The 7,212-nt window shown below is 44.0% G+C and overlaps 1 pseudogene across 1 annotated transcript; it reads right to left on the minus strand.

Moving 5' to 3' along the window:
• Positions 1-2,497: 2,497 nt before the first annotated feature.
• LOC111555004 lies at positions 2,498-3,421 on the minus strand (annotated as a pseudogene). The gene is made up of 2 exons (XR_003309374.1): positions 3,280-3,421; positions 2,498-2,983 (listed from the first exon to the last, which is right to left on the minus strand). The product of XR_003309374.1 is annotated as a 60S ribosomal protein L13a-like (transcript).
• Between the last annotated feature and the right edge of the window lie 3,791 nt (positions 3,422-7,212).

Below are 7,212 nucleotides of genomic sequence, written 5' to 3' on the forward strand. Positions count from 1 at the left end.
TAAATAGAAATATGGCCCACCACTGGGTAACCAAGTTTTTATGAATGAGGTGAGTTACCAGGTCCGCACCAATGCCCTTTGAAAAAGTATGAAGGAAACAGTCAGACTTTGGGAACCTAAGAGATTGAGGAAGAAGGAAACCAAATAGGATCTGTTTTTTCTGCAAAGTCACTGAAGGAAATAGGGGAGGAGGGGATAGGATGGAGGGACCTTTAGCAACCTCATTCAAGTGTGTGTGACAAGTCAATCACAGTGTGTGTGACAAGTCACGATTCCTTTAAAACCCTGCTGGTTTCCTGGGAGAGCTGCTCACAGTTGACCTACTGGTCTCATTGATTCCCAGATAAGGCATGGCAGTCAGCCAACAGCAGGCATCATCAGACAACTTGGAATAGGCTGAGGCAGAAACTGAAGTGTGATGCTGCATATCTGGGGGATGTGAACTGTACATCTGCACACTGACAGTAAGTTGTTGACAGCAAATTGCAAAGAGACTAAGCAAGAATGGTGGTGCTCCCATGGCAGTTAGGCCCTTAGCAAAAGCAAAGAGAATATGCTGCAGCATATGGGGGTCAAAGAGCACTGGGAAGCAGCACCTAACTGCATGTTTATGGCCCTGGCTTCTACTTAGATCTCTACCACTAACTAAGGAGAGTGGAATAGCTCTCCCTTTCTCAGACTTAATCTTCAATGGCCAGCTCACATGGCATTTCCACTATAAAGTTCACTTAGGCTCTGAATTGTTCCTTTTTCTGTGCTCACACAGCATTCTCTATTCCATCATTATACGACATAGCACAATTTAGCATGGTACTTTGTCCCACCTCTAAAATGGAGTTAGTATTTGGCCTGCATTCCTCCCAGTACTGTTCCAAACTGAGTCAGGAATAAAAACATTGGTCCAAATGCTCGCATGAACTCACCACACATTAATGATAACAATATGTAGGGACCATACTTTATAGTTTATAATGCAATTTTGCACCCATTATCTCATTTGATCCGCAAAGTAACCAAATTATAAGGTTACTGATTCACAAGTGGGAAAACTGAGCTCTGGCAAAGTAATTGGCTAAAGTTGCTTGGCTAGTAGGTGATAGAGCCAGGAATGGAACCCTGACCTCTGACCAGGGCCTGTCCTCTCTCTATTACATGTTGTTACTTTTACTGCTAGAATAAGCCTTCATCCACTGAAAAATAGGCAAATAAGCAAAAACCCCTCCTACGAACTTTAATTTCTTGGCAGTTTACTTTCTCTGCCTCCTGCTTAATGGAAACCTGGCTCTTTCTGAGTGCCATACCTCCATTATATCTTCTTCCAGCTTCTTTTTTTTGAGATGAAGTCTCGCTCTTGTCCCCCAGGATGGGGTGCAATGGTGTGATCTCAGCTCACTGCAACCTTCACCTCCCAGGTTCAAGTGATTCTCCTGCCTCAGCCTCCTGAGTAGCTGGGATTACAGGCGCATGCCACCACGCTCGGCTAATTTTTGTATTTTTAGTAGAGACGGGGTTTCACCATGTTGGCCAGGCTGGTCTTGAACTCCTGACCTCAGGTGATCTGCCTGCCTCAGCCTCCCAAAGTGCTGGGATTACAGGCGTGAGCCACCATGCCCGGGCCTTCCAGCTTCTTGATTAGACACTGGCTTTTCTCACATCTTCCATATACTACTGGGGACTTCACTGGCAGTCTTGTCATTTCCCATTGACACTAACCTACCACATTACTTTTACCCCTTGCAAAATTTACTTGTCATTTGAGGCTTATACCATCCAGCTCAGCCTATCAGACCCTCTGTCCTGGAACTTTGACTGTTGTATAACTGATCCAAGAATGGAAGAAATAAGGGGAAGGCCTGTGTTTGAGGCTCATGCCATCTTCTATGCTATCTTTACAGGAGTCATCCTCTGACCATTTCGGTCCTTAAAGATTTTGATACCTGGCACAAAGTCTTCTTCACTTTAAGGCTCGCTGTCACCTAGGTAACTTCACTATATGGAACCATTTTACATCCTAGCCTCCGTATTCCTTATTTTTGGCAACAGTAACCACCACCTTACAGCCATTCCACTCATTCATTTCCATGATTATGTCTTGGATTTTTTAAAGACCTGGCACTGCTCCACTTTTGAGATCTTAAGGTCTGGAGTACTAAATCTCAGACTATCACCTCCTGGCTCCCTAGCTCTGTCACTCTTACTCCCACCATACATTCTCCTTCATATCCTGGACTCCACCAGGTCTTTGACCTTACCATTTTCTACCAAGTTCATCACTCCTCTCCATATTTCCCTTCCCTATTCTGCCTATACCTTATAGTGCCACATGAAGACCGACATTATCCTCTTTCTTCCACACCCACCTTGCATCAGTTCACCTATCAGCTTTCTCCACCCCCATAATGAAGCTGCTGAACATAACCCTGCAGACTGACTCTGCAGCAGTGCTGTGATCTCTCCCTCTCTCTCTCATTTTTTTATTTTTTATTTTTGTGGAATTAACAGTCTTTATTGGGCTCAGACCAGGAGTCTGTGGGTCTTGAGGATTTCTGTGTATTTGTCAATTTTCTTCTCCACGTTCTTCTCTGCCAGTTTCCGCAGCCTTATGAGCTGTTTCTTCTTCCAGTAGTGGATCTTGGCTTTCTCCTTCCTCTTCTCCTCCAGGGTAGCTGTCACTGCCTGGTACTTCCAGTCAACCTCGTGAGCCAGGCGCCCCAGATAGGCAGACTTTCTCATAAGCTTCAGATGCACGACCTTGAGGGCAGCAGGAACTGTCATCCGCTTTTTCTTTTCTTAGCGTGGTGGGATGATGTCAAACACCTTGAGGCGGTCCAGGGCAGCCTGGCCTCGCTTGGTCTTGTGGGGCAGCATGCCTCGCAGGGTCCGCCAGAAGATGCGGCTGAGGGCCCGGAAGTGGTAGGGGCCTCGGAAGAGTTGGTGTTCATCTGCTTGTGGAGGAAAATCAGGTACTTCAACTAGTTTCTGTGGAAATTGCCAGAAATGGCCGGACGTGGTGCTCACGCCTGTAATCTCAGCACTTTAGGAGGCTGAGCCGGGCGGATCACGTGAGGTCAGGAATTCAAGACAGGTGAAACCCCGTCTCTACTAAAAATACAAAAAATTAGCTGGGCGTGCTGGTGGGCGCCTGTAATCCCGGCTACTCGGGAGACTGAGGCAGGAGAATTGCTTGAACCCCGGAGGCGGAGGTTGCTTTGAGCCAAGATCACGTCATTGCACTCCAGCCTGGGCAACAAGAGGGAAACTCTCTCAAAAAAGAAAAAAAGAAATTGCCAGAAATGTTGATGCCCTCGCAGCATATGACCACCACCTTCTGGCCCAGCAGTACCTGCTTAGCCACGATGGCTGCCAGGAGGCCCAGGAGATGGCCTCGACCATTGAGCACCGGGACCTGCACCTCTGCCATCTTCAGCGGCCGCCTAGGAAAAGCGGTCTCCATTCTTGATTGGGCTCTCATAGGTATTGTGACCTTGATTATCTCTTCACAATCTTAATTAACAAATTTGATTAACCTATTCATTTAACAACTATTTATTTGTCATCTGTTACATGCCAGGCAATGTGCTACATGTTAAACATGTAGCAGTAGACCAAACAAACAGACACAGTGCCTGCCTTCATGGAATTATGGTCTAGTGGAGGACAGACCCCTTGTTCACTGTATACAAACGTACTCAGTTGACCCTTGAACAACATGGGGGTTAAGGGGTTGACCCCCGTACAGTTGAAAATCCGTGTATAACTTTTGACTCCCCAAAAATATAACTAATAGCCTACTGTTGATCTTATTGATAACATAAACGGTTGATGAACACATATTTTGTATGTTATATGTATTATGTACTATATTCTTACACTAAAGTCAGCTAGAGAAAAGAAAATGTTATTAAGAAAATCACAGAGAGCCAGGTGCAGTGACTCACACCTGTAATCCCAGCATTTTGGGAGGCCGAGGTGGGCAGATCATTTGAGGTCAGGAGTTTGAGACCATCCTGACCAACATGGTGAAATCCCGTCTCTACTAAAAATGCAAAAAAATTAGCCAGGCGTGGTGGTGCATGCCTGTAGTCCCAGCTACTCAGGAGGCTGAGGCAGGAGAATCGCTTGAACCAGAGAGGCGGAGGTTGCAGTGAGCCAAGATTGCACCACTTCACTCCAGGCTGGGTGACAGAGTGAGACTCTGTCTCAAAAAAAAAAAAAAAAAGAAAAGAAAAGAAAAAAAGGAAAATCACAGGGAAGAGAAAATATATTTACTTTATTAAGCGGAAATGGATCATTATAAAGGTATTTATCCTTGTCATCTTCCCGTTGAATAGTCTGAGCAGGAGGAAGAAGAGGAGAGATTGGTCTTGCTGTCTTGGGGTGGCAGAGGCAGAAGAAAATTCCTGTAAACATGGACCCATGCAGGTCAATCCCATGTTGTTCAAGGGCCAACTATAATTACCATTGTGAAGAGTGCTACCAAGGAAAAAGCTCCAAGTATCATAAAAGCATACAATAGGAAGACCTAGCCTAGACTGAAGAATCAGGGAAGGCCTCACTGAGAAAGCGACATTTAATTCGAGACCCAAAGAAAGGGTTAAAATTAACCAAGTGAAAGGAATAGGAGTGAAATGGAAGTGCTCTCCTGGTATAGGGAAGAGTATCTGTGAAGGCCTCAAGGAGGAAAGGAGGAAGGAAATGAAAAGGGTTCCTGTTAAGAGTGTATGGAGGGCTGAGGGCAAGGCTGAGAAGATAATGTGAACCAAATATTTGGGTCATTTCAAGAATTTTGAGCAAGTGTACAATTTCATGTAGAGGGTGGCATGATCTGATATGTCCTTTTAAAAAAGGTCAACCTGTTTGTAGTATGTTGAAAAGGTTTAGTGGAGGCAAGTTAATCAGATGGGAAGCTATTGTATTAATAGTTGTCCATCTGAAGGCAGATGGCTTAGTGGAGATCGATTCAAGAACTTTCTCCAAGCTCTTGAATGCCCATAACCTACTTCTGGTCCCTTCTCCACCACAGCACCACTGCTACCAATTTTGGCAATTGGCTTGCTTCCTACTTCTTAGGAAATTTAAAATATCGGGTGTGAACTTCAATTTCCTGCTTCTACACCTACAAATTTAGCTAACTATACTTCCTTCACTTCCTTCCTGCCAATCTCAGAGAAAGAGGGTCAGATCTCCTTTCTAAGGCTCATCATTCTTCCTTCCACCTTCTCCAAGAACAATACCATGCCCCTTGATTAACCGCTCCCTCTCCTCTAAACACGTGCAATTCCCTTCTAATTAGAAGAACAAAAAACAGGCCTGACACAGTGGCTCACACCTGTAATCATAACACTTTGGGAGGCCGAGGCAGTCAGATCACCTAAGATCAGGAGTTTGTGACCAGCCTGACCAATATGGTGAAACTCCGTCTCTACTAAAAATACAAAAATTAGCTGGGCATGGTGGCGTGGGCCTGTAATCCCAGCTACTCAGGAGGCTGAGGCAGGAGAATTGCTTGAACCTGGGAGGTGGAGGTTGCAGTCAGCTGAAATCACGCACTGCATTCTAACCTGGGCAGCAGAGTGAGACTCTGTCTCAAAAAAAAAGAAAAACAAAAAACAAAATCCACTCACCTCCTGTCACCCTAGCTACTACCTTATCTCTCCTTCCCTTTATAACAAAAATTCCATAGTCTACTCTTCCTATGTCAGTCATAGTGGTGTTCACCAAATATTCTATTCTGCTCCTCACATTTCCCAGGAACTTTGCTGTTAGGCAGGCTGAGGTGATTAGTATCTCACTCTGGACCAAAGTGTAAAATAGCTGTCATGTGACCTCCCCAGATCTCTTCACTTGCTGAGCCAATTGTGGAAAGGATTTTGTCTTCCAGAAGTTGCCCAGCACAGTGAATGAAAATATATTCGTATCTCAGCACTTAGTGAAATTCAGAACACTATTGTGTAATTTCAGAACACCAAAGACAAAGAGAAGATTCTAGCAGTGTGTAGTGGCTCATGCCTGTAATCCTAACACTTTGGGAGGCCCTGGCAGGAGGATTACTTTAGGCCAGGAGTTAGAGACCAGTTTGGACAACCTAGCAAGACCTTATGTCTACAACAAATTAAAAAATTAGCCAGGTGTGGTGGTGCATGCCTGTAGTCCAAGCTACTCAGGAGGCTGAGGCAGGAGGATTGCTTAAGTTCACTAGAACCAGGCTGCAGTGAGCTATGATCCTGCCACTGTACTTCATCCTGGGTGACAGAGTGAGACCCTATCTCTAAAATAAAAATAAATAAATAAATAAATAAGAGAAGATTCTAAAATCTTCCAAAAAGAAACAATGGGTTGTATACAATCAGGAATCAAAATGTCTTTAGGATTCTTAACAACATTGGAATCAAGAAGGGAAGGGAGCAATGGCTTAAAAACTCTGCAAACAAATAGTTCCTAAGAATTCTATACTTTGCCACATTATAATCAAGTGTGAAGATAGAATGAAGAAATTTTCAGACATGCAATGTCTGAAATATATACTTTCTCACCAAAATATAGAAGTAAACAAACAAACAAGATCCAACAAGGAAAGAGATGAAGAGCACCTGAAGAGTGACAATGAGTAGAGATTCTAGGATCACAGTGTAGCACCAGGTGTTGAGCATAGCCAAAGAGTAAGGTGATTAAAGAGAGAGGTTCATTGAGGAGTATCATCAGGTTAAAACTGATGAAGCTACTGGAATAGATATCTCCCAAACAAGGGTGCAAACTGAGAAAGAGGAAGATACAAATTCTAGGCAACAGGAATCCCATCTCAGAAAAAGGCAAAAAAGAATTCTCAGGACGACAGGGAAGAAAAGTGCTGGGAAGACAGCTAAGCAGAAGGGCTAGGGTGCAATCAGATAAGAAAGTGAGTCTCCAGGAGTGTCTAGGAGACTTTCAATTTTTCAAGAGAAAAATGGGAACAGACAGATTACCTGATATAATTGACTACAAGGGAAACTGTAGTGAAAGATTATTGTAAAGTTTCAGAAGAATTAACTATACGTAATAATTACAAAGAAAATTAAGCAGGTGAAAAACCAAGGCAATTATTAGATTTAGGAAAAGCAAAGGTAGGAAAAGAAATATAATTTTGAGCAGGGCATGGTGGCTCACATCTGTAATCCTTGCACTTTGGGAGGCCGAGGCAGGAGGGTGGATTGAGGCCAGGAGTTCAAGACCTAC

Source organism: Piliocolobus tephrosceles, chromosome 13 (assembly GCF_002776525.5).
Source record: "Piliocolobus tephrosceles isolate RC106 chromosome 13, ASM277652v3, whole genome shotgun sequence".
NCBI lineage: Eukaryota > Metazoa > Chordata > Mammalia > Primates > Cercopithecidae > Piliocolobus > Piliocolobus tephrosceles.